The following is an 18,011-nucleotide window of genomic DNA, read 5'->3' as shown; positions in this document are numbered from 1 at the left end:
CTTTTGATTTTTTTTAATCAAAAGCAGTGCCGTGGAAAAACATACAATAAACAAAGAAAATCTTTGCAGCCCTATAATTAACAAAGAGTTAATATTCTTAATTTATAAAATGACCCTACAAATTAATAAGAAAAAGACCAATCACCCAAGAGAAGCATGGGCCAAGGCTTCAGAATTCACAGTAGCAGAAATGCAAATGGCCAATAAACATATGAAAAGATGCTCAGGCTCACTTGTCAGGGAAATGCAAATGAGAACAATGAGATACTATTTTTTACCCATCAGATTGGCAAAAATGGAAAATATGTGTAGCATCCAGAGCTGGCAAGGGTGTGAGGAATCTAGTTCTCTCGAACACCATCGGGGGGAGAGGCTGTAAATTATTATAGCATCGTGGAAAATCAACTGTTGGTATTTTTTAAAATTTAAACTGTGGCCCAGCACTCTCACTTCTGGGAATATATCCACCAGAAATGAAAATGTCAGTACATAAAGACATAAATATATGAAGAAGTTTATTGCAGCATCGTTTGTAATAGTTAAAAAAAAAAACCTGGAAACAAGCTGAATGCACATTAATAGAACAAAGGTTGAGGAAATCAGGATCTATTTACATTAAGGAATGCAGTGTAGCTATTAAAAATTATAAAAGAAAATTATATAAATTGACAGAGATATGCCGGCAATACTTTGCTAGATAGAATAAAAAGCAAGTGTGATCTTATTTTTATTAAAAAAAAAAAAGACCCAAAAAAAAGTCACAGCCTCTCAGTAGGTTTTTCTATGTTTTTATAAATAACGGAAACAGTGGGGAAACATTTATACCAAATTGTTAACAGCAGTGGCATCAAGGGAGCTGGATTGGAGAGGGGCAGGGAGACTGTTAATTTTATTTTAGACGCTTCTCTGTTGTTTGAATGGTTATAAAAGATATATATTACTTTCATAATTCAAATGATTGGAATTTTAAAAAGCAGAATTAGGAAAGAAAATTCAAAGCAAATCAAATTACTTTGAGAATCACTGGAAGAAAGGGTGGGGCTGGCCTCTGGTGTGGATGGAATCTTAAAGCACTAGACCCAAAGGGGGTGTCTGGCTACGATAAGGCACCCCAACTATACATGAGGGTGGGCTGAAGGCGAGCCTTTTAGTAGGGCCAACATCTTTCTTGAAAAACAGTCCTGACTCTTCTCTAATAAACACGGAAGGATTAAACGAGGTCCCAACTATGTTAGAGAACAGGGGTCAGCAATTTTTTTCTGTAAAAGAAAAATAGTGCCTATGTTAGGGTTTGTGGGCCATCCTCTCTCTGTCATGCGACTCAGCCCTGTCGTTGTAGCATATCAGTAATCATAGACAATATGTGTATGAATGTATGTGAATGTGGCAGTGTCCCAATAAAACTTTATTTATAAAACAGGTGGTGCCTGGATTCAACCTAGGGGCTATAGTTTGCTGACCTCTGCTATAGAGTATGGGCATGATTATATTTTAAAAGGAAACTTGGGGTGCCTGGGTGGCTCAGACGGCTAAGCGTCTGCCTTCAGCTCAGGTCACGATCCCAGGGTCCTGGGATGGAGCCCCACATTGGGCTCCCCGCTCAGTGGGAAGCCTGCTTCTCCTTCCTCTGTTGCACTCTCTCTCAAATAAAATAGATAAAATCCTTAAAAATAAATAAATAAATAAAAGGAAACGTTTTCATGGAAGTATGAATATGTGTATTATAAAAGTATACAAGTCCAGTGAATTTTTACAGAGCGAACACAAGTTCATAATGACCACCCTGGTGAAGATGTGGAAATTTACCAATTCCACAAGAGTGTTCCTCGTGCCCCTCCCTGTTATCCCCATCCCCCATCACCAAAGATAGCCACTGATTTTGCTTTCATCCTCACAATTTGTTTTGTTTGGCTGTAAATTTAATGTAAATGGAATCCATGTAGCTCTATCTTTCATTCAAAGACATATGAGTGAGATTCCCCCCCAACACACGATTGCGTGGGTTTGTCCAAAGTCATATCCCATATATAGTGTTGCAATTACGCACCATAAGAATATGCCACACCGGGCGCCTGGGTGGCTCAGTGGATTAAGCCGCTGCCTTCAGCTCAGGTCATGATCTCAGGGTCCTGGGATCGAGTCCCGCATCAGGCTCTCTGCTCAGCAGGGAGCCTGCTTCCTCCTCTCTCTCTCTGCCTGCCTCTCTGCCTACTTGTAATCTCTCTCTGTCAAATAAATAAATAAATAAATCTTTAAAAAAAAAAAAAAAAAAAAGAATATGCCACACTTTCTGTATCTGTTCTACTATTGGTAATATTGGGGCTGTTTCCAGTGTGGGGCCTGCTATAGACTGAAGGTTTGTGTCCCTCTGAAACTCATGTTTAAACAAACCTAATCAGTGTGATGGTATTAGGAGGTGGTGTCCTTGGGAGGTGATGAGGTCATGAGGGTGGAGTCCTTAGGAATGGGATTAGTGCCCTTATAAATAATCCCTAGAGAGATCCCTGTCCCTTCCACCGGGGAGAACACAGCAAGAAGATGGTCATCTATGAACCAGGAAGCGGGTCCTCACCAGACACCAAATCTAACAGCATCCTGATCTTGGACTTCCCAGCCTCTGGAACCAGAAGAAATAAATTCCTTTTTTTGTTTTTTGTTTTTTTTTTTTTAAGATTTTATTTATTTATTTGACACAGAGAGAGAGATCACAAGGAGGCAGAAAGGCAGGCAGAGAGAGAGGGGGGAAGCAGGCTCCCCACTGAGCAGAGAGCCCGATGCGGGGCTCGACCCCAGGATCCTGAGATCATGACCTGAGCCGAAGGCAGAGGTTTTAACCCACTGAGCCACCCAGGTTTTTATCAGCCAAATTCCTGTTTTTATCAGCCAATCAGTCTGTGGTCTTCTGCTATCACAAATAATACTGCTACGAACATTCTCGGCCGTGTCCGTGGTGCACACATTTACACACTGCTAACGAGCATATTCGTAGAGCATACATCCTATATTCAGCTTTAGCAAATACTGCTAAGTAATTTTCCAAAGTGTCTGTAGTCATGGACACTCCTATCTTCAGGATATGAGCGTTCCAGCTGCTCTAAGCATTGCCGACACCTTGGTTTCCACAGGTTTCTTTTTTTGTAACTTTATTTTTTTTTTAAGATTTTATTTATTTACTTGACAGACAGAGATCACAAGTAGGCAGAGAGGCAGGCAGAGAGAGAGGAGGAAGCAGGCTCCCCGCTGAGCAGAGAGCCGGATGCGGGGCTCGATCCCAGGATCCTGAGATCATGACCTGAGCCTAAAGCAGAGGCTTTAAACCACTGAGCCACCCAGGCGCCTGCTTTTTGTAACTTTAGCCATTGTTGTATGTGTCTGTGTATAACTCATATACAGTAAATTCAAAAATCGTAGGTGTCCACCCAAAAGTTTTTACATGTGTAAAAATTCCCATTGTGGTTCGTACTGCATTCCCTTAATCACTAATGTTGCTGATGCTCTTTTGGCCACTTGGATTTCTCTTTTGTGAAAAGCTTATTCACGCGTTTTGCCCATTAATAAAAAATTGGGGTTGTTTGTCTTTTCCTTATTGATTTACTGGAGTTCTTTCAATATTCTGAATACGTGAGTCGTCTGTTGGCATCTTTACTCCAACTATCTTCTCCCACTCTGTGGTTTGCATTTTCATTGTCTTAGTAGAATCTTTCGATGAACAGAAGAAGTTCCAGTGACGTCTAATTGGTCAATTACTTCCTTTATGGTGTGTGTGTGTGTGTGTGTGTGTCCTGTTACAGAAATATTTGCTAAAGAAAATCTTTCTCTACCTACAACACTTCTGACATCAATTGTGTGGGGTTTTTCCCCGCATTCCAATCAATTCTCCAACTTTTGGGACACGAACTGGGTGTCCTAGAACTCATTTCTGACACTAACGACACACAGTTAGCCTCAGATCTGAGTTAAGGGCTCCGTCCCACAAGACAGTATCCCCTTGGATGCTTGTCACAGTAATGGGTGCCTAGGGTACACTCTCTGCTGTCTGACGTGGCTACAAAATCTGGAGTTACCACAAGAACACCACCTCCCCAACCTCTGGTTTGATCATTTGCTAGAACAGCTGAAAAAATTCAGGGAAATAATGATTTATCATTACTTCGTATAAAAAATATAGATGAACGGGGTGCCTGGGTGGCTCAGTGGGTTAAAGCCTCTGCTTTCAGCTCAGGTCATGATCTCAGGGTCTTGGGATCCAGCCCCGCATTGGGCTCTCTGCTCAGCGGGGAGCCTGCTTCCCTTTCTCTCTCTCTGCCTGCCTCTCTGCCTACTTGTGATCTCTCTCTCTGTGTCAAATAAATAAATAAAAATCTTAAAAAAAAAAAAAGTATATAGATGAACAATCAGATGAGGACGTACACCGGATAAGATCTGGAAAAGTCTCAAGCACAGGAGATCCGGTCCCCATGGAGCCACTCTCCAGAACAATGACTTGTTCACCACCCAAGAAGTTCTCCAAGCCCACAGTCTGGGGATGTTTATGAAGGCTTTATCAAATAGGCATGATTGACTTTTAAATCAATTGCTAGCCTCACTCTTCTCCCCAGAGGGTAGGCGGTTGGGGCTGAAAGTTCTAAACCTCTAATCCTGGCTTAATCTTTCTGGTGATCACCCCCCCAACCTGAAACTACTTGGGGACCCACCAAGAGTTGGCCTCCTTAGAACAAAAGATGCTTCTATCACCCAGGAAATTCCAAGGGATTTAAGAGCTCTGTGTAAGATGAACCTATCACACCCATCTCTCAGGAAATCATAAGGGATTTAAGAGTTTCTGTCAGGAACCAGAGGCAGAGATGAATATATCTTATCATGTCACAGTCGCCTGTCCTAAAGTCATGAAGATATTCTATGCTATCTTCCAGAAGCTTTATTGCTTTCCTTCATACGTTTAGTGTCTGTAACCACTGTAATAACCTCAACCAGGAATGTTAAGAAGTAGGCATCACCCAGTGCAATGTTTTCAGTTGCTCATGGTCTTCTAGAACCTTGCCGTTGGCCATCAAGACATGGAGTCTACTTCCCCTTCCTTTCAACTTGGGCTGGACCCCATGACTGCTCTAAGCAACAGAATGTGATAGAAGTGACAGCATGACCCCCAGGGACAGGTCATGGAAAGGGATGTGGCCTCCATCTGGCTTGCTCTCTGTCTCAGGACACTTACTCTGGTGCCTTGACCACCGTGTAAGAAGTCCCACTGCGCCAAAGCCACCCTGTTGGAGAGACTTTGTGCAGAGACCATGCTGAGATAGAATGTGCACCCAAGAAGACCAGCTGCTCCAGCCCTCAGCTGTCCGTGGCTTCCCAATCCCGATGAACATAAGTAGCCTTCCAGATAGATGACCTCCGCCAGAGCCACAGGAGACACCTGAACGAGAACGGCTCAGCCAAGCTGCTTCCGAATCCCTGGCTTATAGAAGCCATGAAGGAGAATTAGCACCTGTTGCTTTAAGCCACCATGGTTAGGGCTCACTTGCTGTTCAGTGGGTAATCGAACAGCAGGAAAGAAGAAAGCCGCCCGTCTTTCCAAGCTCTCATTCAGCACTAGTCTCACCGGAAGGACGATAACCTACGGACTGGGGTAGTTTTCTTTCCAACCCCACGCTTCTTTTTAGGTGTGCGTCTTCAACCCTCGAAGGCTTTGGCCTTCTATTTTCGAGGCTTATTTTAATCTACTCAGTGTCTGTATAAATGGAAGAGCACATTCCTAAAAAAGGGAAGGCTCTTGGAGATTAAACAGATGGGAACAGTAGAAGAACAAGTCCCCCTTGGCAACTCGTGAGAAGTGGTGAAGTCTTGGTGTTCATCCAGGGATCAACTGGGGGATTACTTCTCGAGCCTTGGTTAGAAAGAAAAGACACAGAGTGGGCCTGGGGGAACACTCAGCCCATCCACAGGAGAAAATGAGGCTGATTCCACAAAGAGATCTCGCTCTGCCGTCGCTGTCACTCAGCTGCTGGCTCTGGCTGTCTAGCAGCTCAAGTCAGAGAAAAGCCTCCTTAACTGGGCCCCAGGTCTAAGCAGCCTCTCTGATCCAGCCCGAGGACTCACTCTGCTTTCTAGAAGCTTCAGCAACAAAGCAGGCAAATTACAGTGGCTGGTTCACTAACAGGACTGCCCTTTCCTTGTTAAACACTCGCTTAATAGGCTAATAATGGCAGTAACACCTACCTACCTCTATCCACATGTTATTTACCTGTCTACCTGTTTATTCCGCACCCCTGCTCCCCTGACAAGCTACAGGCAATTGCAGACCTGGGTCATCTGGTTCCTGGCATCTCCCCTTCACCTAGCTCAGGGGTTGGTACAGAGCGGGGCTCTGAATTACGTCCTCAATGAATGGATGAACGGAGGGAGTTAGTGAATCGTGGCCAAAGCGATCTTGATGAATATCCACTGAGCGTGGGCGCTATCCATTGTTTCAGGTGCCTCTTCAGCCCCTGCCAAGAGAGGAGCGGTTCTCTAGGTCTTACAGAGGTAGGGAAATTTGCTCACAGATCTCAGGGTCACTGAGGGGCAGAATCCCATTTCAAACCCAGCCCATCTGATCCACACACCTATGCTTTTTGACCCGAAGCATGTTCTTTCCACCAAGAGGCCTGCGGGGGGGACCGCCCACCCTTTTTCCTCTGGAGATAAGAGCGTTTTCACAAGGACAGTGGACCAGGCCTCACAGCCCCGCACAGAGTCTCTGGCTTGGGTTAGGGGGTTCTGTCCCACATCTGTGGCCTGGGAACTCAGGGAAAGGACAATTAAATTAAAGAGGTCACAGAAAAAAGAGGAGGGTGGGACACTGGTGGCCGAATCCAGAAAGGGCAGATTTCAATTTGCATAATAATTTTGTTAGCAACAATGGGCATCCAGGACATCTATTTAAAGGCTGTAATGTTAATTTAATGGGAAAAAAGCTAATACAATTCCCCCAGAATTTTTCAATTAAATTAATGTGATGGGCTTTAATGGATAACTTAAGTAGAGAGCGCGAATAAGAAAAATATTGCATAAATTATACATACATTTATATACATGCTGCCTGTATATATAATCTCGCTGCTCTGGAGGTTTTGACCTTATGCTTAAATCTGGTAACCAGTTATAAATCTGGCAACCAGTTATAACTCTATTTCAATTAAAGTGACCCTTTTATCATCCAACGAAGGGGAGGGCTCCTCCCTGTTCAGTTTCTGCACACCTCCTCCCTCGACAACATACCAGATGATTCGGGTCTTAAAGTAACAGAGGACTTACTGAACAGTAAGCCAAAATGACACACACGCGCACAAAAAGTCAATGATAGGAGAAGTCTAGCGATGCAAAATCTCATTCCTTGATCCCTGCCCCCTACAGACATCTAACAGAGCAGTAAGTAACATGGACTGAGTTTCAAACATCACTTTTTTTTTTTTTTTCTGAAGCAAGTATCTATCCATTCGCTTATCTCATTCAGCAAGCGTTTCCTGAACACCCACTAAATGCTGGCACTGTCTCAGGTGCTTCCAGGAACACTGTAGCGAACAATCAGACACGATCCCTGGCTTGTGAAAAATCCAGGCATACATTCAGGTGAGTTCTTCATGCTTCCGTTTTATCACTTGTAAAATAAAGATAATGATCATGGTCATCCCAAGTCTGTGTCCGAGATGGCCTCTGAGAGTCTCACCATCTGGCGTTCACACCTTTGTGGAGGACTCTCTCTCACAGAAAGGTGCCCTGGAGAATGCTGCAGAAATGGAGAAGTATGACCTGCGAGGTCAAGGTCATAAAAGATATCGCAGCCCCTCTGTGCACGCTCGCTCCCTCTCTGGGTTCATTAGCTCTAAGGAGAGTCAGCCACTGTGTTGTGAGGATCCTCGAGCAGCCCTGTGGGGAGGTCCATGTGGTGACAGACAGATGCCTCCCGCCAGTGGCCAACATCATCTTGCCAATAGCCATGTGAGCGAGTCACCTCGGAGCCGATCTTCCAGCCCCGGCCAAGCCTTCAGATAAGACTGCAGCCCAGCCAACATCTCAATTGCACCCTCCTGAGAGATCGGTCAGAACCATCTAGTTCTGCCATGCTCAGATTCCTGACCCACAGGAACTGTGTGAGGGAATAAATGCTTATGGTCACATTACATTTCTAAGTGTCAGAGTAATTTACAATGCACCAATAAATAGCAGACCCGATTTTCTCCCTTTCCAGCTGGCCTTGGGTGGAATTGTGATGGAGGCCAAGTGGGCCCAGACATGCTTCCTGGCCAACTTTGTGCAGCACATGCCCCTTTCCTCAGTCCTCACTCTCTACTCCTTTGCTTAAGCTTTTAGCTGATGCACAGGCTCCAAGATTATTATGGCCACTCTCAGAGGTATTGTCATTTTAATTAAAGTCTTCCGAAAATCAAAAAGGATTTCAGACCCAAAGAAATGAAAGTCTCCAGGTGAAATCTTGGGAAACAGAGTAGCTGTTAGGTGATGGGAACATGCAGGGATCCTTAAATCATGTCTCCTGGGGTCCTGTGCTTTTTACTCAATTCCAGCAGCCAAAACAGAAAGGGCACACGAGTGCTAACACTGACTCATTTCCAGTTTTTAGCATCAATCTTTGTTTCCATAGGCTATTTTTCCTCCCTCATAGGCTATTACAGTTCACGAATTGCTGATAGAGAAAATAAAACGCTAAGTGAGGTCTTCCATTGATTAAACTCCAAAATGGATCAGCAGCGAACAGCAGTGAAGTCCTGGCCACGCCAGTGCACGGAGGCAGCTGTGAATTTGCAGGGAGCCCCAGGTTTGAATCTTGGCCCAGCCACACACCGGCTGCATGAGCATGAGTGAGTCCACCGACCTCACCATCTGAGCCATCTGAGTGAAGTGGGGATATTAATAGCTGTCTCAAAAGAGTAGGAGGGAGCCTGGCGTGTAGCGGGAGCTGAATGCACGCTCGTGGCTGTTAGTGTACGGCACCCCACGGAGAGCGTGGCAGAGGCAGTGGGAATGAGCCTTTCTGCCCGGCATCCACCCAACTATTTAAGTGAACCTCGTAAGAGCTGAAGCCTAAGGGAGATGATGAGTCTGTAAGGCATGGCATGAGCATTCTGTCCAGCACGCTGGACTCCCAGAGGGCCCCCCAGCTATCAGTAAGCTCTGCCAGCCCAGGAGGGCCCTCGGGACTATTTCCCAGGAGCTGATTCCCTCTGACACTGACTGCTGAGTTGGCCCCTTTCCCAGGAGGCATGGGGACACAACAGCAAAGGGAATAAGGAAGCCAGAGCTCCTTAGGGGTGGAACGCAATGCTCTCCCTGGTGGGACCAACTCCCATCTGAATTGGAGGCAAGCTAAGAGCTTGAGTCTTCAAGAGCAGCCCATTTAGGAAAGTCATTACATGGCTGCCTCCAGAGCATCGTCTCCAGGTCTCTTGGGTTCTACTGACTTGTGAAAGTCAGGGTCAGAGAGCCGCCTCTATCCACAGAGCCGGAAGGATGTGACTTGAGGGTTACCCCAGCCGTCTTCACCATCATGTGGATAGAGTCTGTCTGCAGGAAGAGAGAGAGGGGCACACAACTGCTGTTCGTAACCGTTTCCTTCTCTTTCTGAACAGACACCTGCCCCCTTATCCTCCGAAGCATGGTCTGTCACTGTCTCCAATGACAAACAGTAGAATCAGAATGGAAGGCACCAGGCAAGTGAGCATTAACTCCTCTGTATTGCAAAAGCAAGCGAGTAGGCCGTGTGACAGAAATCAGATAGCCAGACAATGAAAGAATCAGTGAGCTACGTTTGCCCTTGATAGAAATGGTTCTTTGCATAGGAGACCGGGACTGAGCGGGGATCAGGACAGCATCTGTCAACTCACCCCGCCACCCGTGCCTCCATCCATCAATTCATCCACCCATCCATCCATCCACCCATGCGTCCACCCATCCATCAACTCATCAATCTACCGTTCCATCTGCTCCTCTACCCGCCCATTCACGCACCTACCCACCCACCTTCCCACGCATCTATCCATCCATTCATCTACACGTACAAAACGCATGTGCGCGAGCGTGCGTGCACCCATTCATCCAATGACTCACTCGTCCACTCAGCAAAGTTTTACGGAGCACCCCCCCACATCCTTGACCTTAGGAGAGATTCCCAATTCAACAGACATTTACTAAGAGCCTCCTCTTTGCCTGCTGGGCTAGATGCCGGCTTGCAAAGGCGAATAAGCCGGGGTCCCAGAGGGAGCGTGCAGTCTGGTCGTGGGTGGGGTGTGAAGGAAGGACTACGGAAACCCAGAAGACGCCCAACAGTCCATGGTCCAAAATGGCCCCCTGCAGTGGGGAGGGGCTGCCCAGAGCCCCTCAGTGTCCTTGCCCCGTCACCACTGTGTGTAACCGCAGAGTGAGTGGGCAGTCCACAAAGGGGGAACAGAGCTAGCTCACCACAGTGGACGCATGCACTGCACTGGACCAGTACCTTTTGGGGGGAACAGTGCTCTCCCATTTTCGGATGTCATGGGCTGGTGGAGCAGACCACTCTCACTGTTCCAGGCCTGGCCAAGCCCAGAACCAATTCCTCCTGGCTCGAGGCGTGGGTTCTGGGATGTGGCCAGCAAGCCATCCTTGGAACATTGGCCAGAGCCTGGGCAAAAAGGCAGGTTCTCCTTCGAATGCCGATGAGCCTGGAGTGGCCAGGCCTCATGCTTCCCACCTCACCTCGAGTGTGTTTCAGGATGATGCCAATACACAGGGAAGCAGCATGGAGAGCAGGGGGAGAGATGGAGTAGGGCATCATTTGACCTCCTGGTCCAGCTGTGTCTCCCCTGATACACGAGCCGGCAGATCCCTCTTTTGACTTCAATCGGTCTGCCGTGGTTTCAGTCACATACAGCCTGGAGTCCCCAAGAACACACGTGGGAACATTCAGAAATAAGACGCTATGGGCCTCTAGGAAGAGGACTTCTCTGCCGGGCAGCTGAGCCTGCGTGCTGGGAGGTAACGGGCGGGAGCTGATGGATGGATGAGCTGATGGGCGCCCTGTGGACCACCAGCCAGTTAGCCATGGCCTCGCACACAGCAGCTCCTATCAAGGACAGACATGACTTAGGGACTCTGACCCTAGAGTCCAGGAGAGAGCTGACCTAGAGCTTGGTTTCCGCCTTGCCTCTAATCTGCTACGTGATCTTGGGCTAATGACTGTCCCTCTCTGGGCCTCAGATACTTCCACTGTAAAGTGAAGAAATTATATCAGATCCACATTTCTTTCTTTCTTTTTCTTTTTCTTGAAAGATTTTATTTATTTACTTGACAGAGAGAGATAGAATACAAGCAGGAGGAGCAACAGGCAGAGGGAGAGGGAAAAGCAGGCTCCTCACTGAGCAGGGAACATGATGTGGGACTCCATCCCAGGACCCTGGGATCATGGAACTGATCTAAAGGCAGATGCTTAACCAACTGAGCTACCCGGACACCCTGAGATGCACATTTCTTTCTTTTTTTTTTTTTTTTCTTTTTTAAAGATTTTATTTATTTATTTATTTGACAGAGAAAGAGAGATCACAATCAGGCAGAGAGGCAGGCAGAGAGAGAGGGGGAAGCAGACTCTCTGCTGAGCAGAGAGCCTGATGCGGGGCTCGATCCCAGGACCCTGAGACCATGACCTGAGCCAAAGGCAGAGGCTTAACCCACTGAGCTACCCAGGTGCCCCAAGATGCACATTTCCTGAAGCATAATCAGTAAAACAGTCTTTTTTTTTTTTAAGATTTTATTTATTTATTTGACAGAGAAAGAGAGATCACAAGTAGACAGAGAGGCAGGCAGAGAGAGAGGGGGAAGCAGGCTCTCCGCTGAGCAGAGAGCCCAATGTGGGACTCGATCCCGGGACCCTGAGATCATGACCTGAGCTGAAGGCAGCAGCTTAACCCACTGAGCCACCCAGGCGCCCCTGGTTGTTTTTTTTAAAACTGAAATTGAAAAAACTATTCACATATGTGTGTGTGCTTAGGAGTTGTTGTGAGTTGTATGGTGTCCTCTCCCAAAAAAATATGCTGAAGTCTTCCGCAAACCTCAGAACGTTTCCTGATTTGGAAATAGAACAATCTCGGTGAGCTCAGTTAGGATGAGGTCATGCTGGAGCAGAGCGGGCCTTTCACCCAGCACGGCTGGTGTCCTTGTGAGAAGAACGCGGCACGGAAAGACAGACAGGGACACGGTTACGTGGGCCTGCAGGTAAAGATGGGAAAGATGCGGCTGCAAGCCAAGGAATGCCTAAGATGGCTAAAGACTTCCAGAAGCCGGAAGAGGCAAGGAAGGATTCTTCCCTAGAGCCTTCAGAGGGAGTGAGATCCTGCCAAATGGGACACACTGATTCTGGACCTGTAGCCTCCAGAGCTGGGCGAGAGAACAGATCTCAGTTGCTCGACACAACCTGATTTGTGATCCTTTGTTATGGCAACCCTGGGAAACGAATAAAGAAGTCAAGACACCTGCTAGTTTCTGTTTAACGTATTCCCTGTGATATCTACCCGGCGCACGCTTGCGTTAAAGTCTCTAGGTGGTCTTCCCACAAAGACCCATCCGGATGCCTCCCACCCAGCACCTCCAAAGCATCTCTGATGCCTCCTAAGACTTGAACATCTCTAAGAGTTGTCCCAGCTGGGACTCGGGATGTGGTTCACCTACTCACTCCAGAGGGAGAAGACCTGGAAGGCAGGGAACGTGGTTGGGTCTGGTCCAACTTTCAGACCACGTATATTATATGTATTTCAAAGAATATCCATACGTGGTCTCAAATTATTCAAACAGTACAAAAGCCGTACAGTGAAAATAAATCTGTTCCACACCTCTCCCCTAGGCCTTCACAAGATACAGTGCCCCCGCTCTCTTATTTATTCCCCGAGAGAGAATGCTGTGCACATATAAGCACAGAGACAGATATGCTCCTTGCTTTGTACCAATGGCTGTCTACTGTATTTATTGTCTTCCACAATGCTTTTGTTTTTTTTTCAACTTCACGTATCTTAAAGATCTCTGTATCAGCAGATGCAGATAGGGGTTTCTCAATCTTGGCACTATTGACATTTCGGGCTGCATAATTCTTTGTTGGGAGGGGTGCTGTGCTGGGACCAGAGGGTGCAGCAGCGCCCCTGGCCTTTAGCCATGAAATGCTGTTAGTGCTGAGCCTCCCCACCCCTGACCCCCGCCGTCAACTGTGACCCCTGAAAATGTCTCCAGACACTGCCAGATCTCCTCGGGAGCATGGAGTGGCCCTGAGTGAGGACTACGGATAGAGATCTAGTTCATTCTTCTGAAGGGTTGTCTGGTCTTCCATTGCGTAACTCACTGAACCAGTCCCTTGTCGGTGGCCACTTAAGTTGTTTCCAGGCTTTGGTCAATGTAAACAGTGTCGAAATGAAGATTCTTGTACATGTGCCTTTGGCACATAAGTCTATCTGTAGGATAAATCTGTGGGACACTGTCTTGTTTACCACTCGGTAAACAGTCGCTCAGTAAACATACAAATAGAAGAATGTGAACTGAAAGCTTCCAATTCTTATTCTTCACCACCAAGTGGGAGAAATTCTGGCCCTATTTGGAGGAAATGAGGTCAACACAGAAAGAGAAATAGCACCAGGAGATGGGAGTACTTAATTAAGTACCCTGATCCAACTGTGCCTGAAGCCAGTGACTCCTACATTTGTGCATCCCATTAGCCAATGTATTCTCTTTATGGCTTAAGCTTGTTCTAGTTGGGGTTTTGTAAGCCACAATGGAAAGAGTTCTGAGTATCACCAGAAGCGGTACTCCTCCAAGAAGCCTATCTGAACCCAAACCTCTTCTCTGGGCTCCCAAAGACCCTGTGCTCCATGTGCTCAGACAAGTGCTTCCTTCATGAGTCAGTCTCCCCTCCTTGGTCTCCTCATCCTTGTATCCTAGGCGCTTGAACCAGACTGGGTGTCCAAAGGGATCTGATGAATGCACGGGTACGAGCAGCATCTGAATCCCCGCCACAGCGCCTCTGCTAAGTGGGGACTCCATGAATCCAAGCAAAGAGCATTCTGGCTCCTGGAGGATCCTCCTAACTTGATTCAGGAAGTTCTGCCAAAGGAACAAAACAATACCCGCTCTGGGGCATCGGGTTGCCAGGGGAGGGAGGGGATTTTAGGAGGGGCCGCCTTCCAGGAATCTTTCTGCTGATCTGAGCCACTGGCCGGACGTCACTGGGCAAGTGGCCCAGTGGCCCCTGAGGTCTCTGTGCTTAAACTTCTCACTCTCTTCCAGAACAGGTTTGGCTTCCCTGGGAACCATCTTGCTTCAGAGAATCATGTCCCACCTGCTGCAAACAAAGTGCCCCATTTACATCACTCACGTTTATCAAATGCTCTGAGTGTCTTGGGCGAGAGCCGTCAAGTGAGTACAAAGCTTTATGGGCCAACACAAGGGACAAGAATCTCACTGAGTGGCTTCCAACCTGTAAAGTGGCCCACATCCACACACCAGCTCATACAAGAGCATCCCAAAAGACGGAGAGAGGAAAGCAACAAGAAGAACGTGTGCCTATCTAAGTTTGGGGCACTTCCGCTTTCATTCCATACCACTCCACGAGCACCTACGACGTGCCAGGCACTGTTCGAGGCACTTGGTGTTCCATAGTGAACAAACGCTTTCGTTCTGGTAGGGGGAGGCAGGCAAAGACAGAAATGAGTCACTTCCCATGCAAATTAAGTGTTATAAAGAAAAGAGAACATGATCGTGACCTAAGGAGGGACTGGGAAGAGGTGCTATTTGAGGCTGGGAAATCACTCTGTCACCTACCCAATGCCCACCATCATGGGCTGTCATTGTTACCTCCATTCTATGGAAAAGGAGGCTGCAGGTAAGCCAGCACAGTGACCTGCTGTAGTCGCTGAGCCCGTCTCAAGGGTACCTAGATTTGTCTTAATCGGGTATGGTAAGACATTCGGATGGGGAAGTGACAGTCACACAGGAAGAAGTTTATTATCCCCATGGGCCTCTAGAAACAGGGCAATGCCCACCTTGCAGGGTTGCACAAGGAAGCGCTAGGGTCAGTCAGAAGGCACAGGCAGCAGGGGAGGAACATGGGTAAGAAACTTTATTGCGGTTTTTACAGGAAGGGGCGAAGGAGGGTAAGCAGGCTCAGGATGGGATCATTTGAATAATTTCAGTGAGATCTTGGGCATAGGGGCTGCCCCTCCTTGTGTGCCCTGGGGTGGTTGGGACAGGTGGTGAGTGGCCTGGGGTGTGAGAGCCCCACAAAGGCAATGGTTGGAGACTTCAGCTCTGCAGTGGCTGGTCTGAATTTGAAAGCCACACTTCCCAGCAAGGTGTTCACTATCTCTAGGACCTACTAACTCTGGCCAGGGCAGTCCCTACAGAGTGGCCGGGTCTCAAGACATCAAGGTATCAGAATACAGAAAATAAAGGCACAGTTAATATGCAGACTCAGCGTGGGGGCTCATGCTGCCCGCCTCCTCACCCCGCTGTCCACAGTCCCCACAGGGACCAAGACCCTGGCTAGGAGGGACTCCCCACCTGAAAGGAAAACACAACACTTTGGCTTCACACGTGGAAAGAGCTTCTTCGCTCTGCATCACTGAAGACACTGTCTTGCCACAGGCTCATCAATCCCGCCAAGCCTGTGGACAGGAGGGTAAAATGAGGGACAGAAAGGCGCTTCAGTTGTGAGACTCATGAGAAGGAAAAAGAGCGTGGGCTGGAATACCCAAGAATTGTTTTTATTTTCTTATAAACTCTGCCTCATTTCCATTCAGAGCTTGTCGAGGGCAGGGGACAGGGGTGGCGTCCTTGATTAAAACAACAAAAATACTGTTTTCAAAAATGTAGCTGGCTGGTGCCCATGTTGTTTTAATTTGCTGGGACCAGATTGTCCAGCCCTCGTGGAGTTGATCCCAGACAGGCTCGTTTGACTTATTCAGAGAAAAACTCTGGTTGCAGCCACAAACTGTACCCCTCACCCTGGCCAAATATGTTGCAATCCTCGTTAAAGGTCCCAACAGCTGTTGTCCAGGAATCCTGAGCCCACCTTCTGGATCCATCTCCAGATGGTACTCACATGCCCTCCACATGCCACTGGCCGCAGGAGGAGACTACAGAGCTGGTCTAGGCTTAGCCTCAGACTAAAATAAGACAAGGTACAAGCATACTGTAGGTTCTCCATAACTGTCTGCTGAATGAATGAGTGAATAATTGGATAAATGCATGGGTGGAAGGATGATGGATGGATGGATGGATGGATGGATGGACAGATGGGCGGATGGATGGATGGGTGGACAGATGAATGGATGGATGGATGGATGGATGGATGGACAGATGGATGGATGGATGGATGGGTGGGTAGATGGATGGATAGATGGATGGGTGGGTAGATGGATGGATGGATGGATGGATGGACAGATGGATGGATGGATGGATGGATGGATGGACATATGGATGGATGGATGGGTGGATGGATGGATAGATGGATGGGGGATGGATGGACGGATGGATAGATACTTTTTTGTAGCCATTTATTCATCAATGTTTTGGGCTTTGTACTTGGTTCTATGGGCTGATAAAAAGGGTTTTGTCTCTTCCAATGACGTTTCCATCCCCATGTTAACTAGAACAGTTCTCCTCTTTCAAGGAGACACCTCCTTCCTCAGAAAACTTAAAAAATGCAACCACCATACAATGTAGCAATCCCACTTCTGGGTGTATATCCAAAGGAAATGAAATCACTATGTCGAAGCGGTACCTGCACCTCCATGATCACTGAAGCAGTATTCACAATAGCCAAGACCTGGAAACAACTTAAGTGTCCACTGACAGATGAATGGACAAAGAAGATGTGGTATATACACACAATGGAATGTTATTCAACCATAAAAAAAAAAAAGAAGGAAATCCTGCCATTTGCAATAACATGAACCTGGAGACCATTATGCTAAAGTGACATAAGCCAGACACAGAAACACAAATACTGCAGAGTATCACTTATATGTGGAATTTTAAAAAGTCGGTCTCGCAGAAGCGGAGGGGAGGACGGTGGTTGCCAGCAGCGGGGAGGACCGGAGAAATGGGGATGTGTTGGTCAAAGAACACAAACTCCCAGCAAGAAGCTGAGCAAGTTCTGGGCATCTAACAGACAGCACGGTGACCGCAGCTAACAATATTATGTTGTATACTTGATACTAACAGCGTAGAACTTCAGTCTTCTCACCACACATGCAGAAAATCGTAACTATGGGAAATAAAAATAACAGGTCCGCCTCTGTCTCGTTCATTTCAAAATTCTTTTCTCTCCCTTCTGACTCAAAACAAGCCCGGTAGCACAGCTAGTACAGGGAGATTGCAAATATAGTCTCTTCTTTGAAAAAGACCACGATCTCACTCCTCCCACCCGGCGGAAACTGGAGCACAGCTCAAGGAGACCTGCTGTCACAGGATCCTGCTTACGGGCACAAAAGCCGGGATATTTCAGAGCCAATCTGGGCCAGGGGAGGCCGGAGCAGCTCGGGAGTGCGGCTGAAATGATTCTTCCAGACTGTGGAGAGGAGAACGGTCTGCCTGCTGGCCAGCCTGCCCAGCAGCAAACAGGAAATCCCAGAATTTATAGATGACCCCGTTACAAGGCAAATGTTTTGGAACAAATTGTTCTTCTTTTAAATCCTTGTTTTCCACTAGTTTTTCTCTCTGGGTTCCCCCTCCTTTCCACCTTCCCGCTGCCCTTGCTAAACCGGGGCCACAGCGCCACCTGCTGCCCATCGTGGGCAGCGGGACTCCGCTGGGACCAGTCCTGGGTCCTCTCCCCGCGTTTCTGAACTTACAATGGGTGGGAGAGGGGTTTTCTGGCTCCTGTCCCAAGAGTCTGTGCTTAAGATCACGTATCGAGCCGTAAGAGAACCGCTCCTGCGGTTTTCGTGTGGCCTGAAGACTCCCGGCAAGCTCTCTCCCCATCGCCGTGCCCTGGGACAGCCATG

This window comes from Mustela lutreola, chromosome 11 (assembly GCF_030435805.1).
Source record: "Mustela lutreola isolate mMusLut2 chromosome 11, mMusLut2.pri, whole genome shotgun sequence".
Taxonomy (NCBI): Eukaryota; Metazoa; Chordata; class Mammalia; order Carnivora; family Mustelidae; genus Mustela; species Mustela lutreola.
This window is presented reverse-complemented; position numbering follows the sequence as displayed.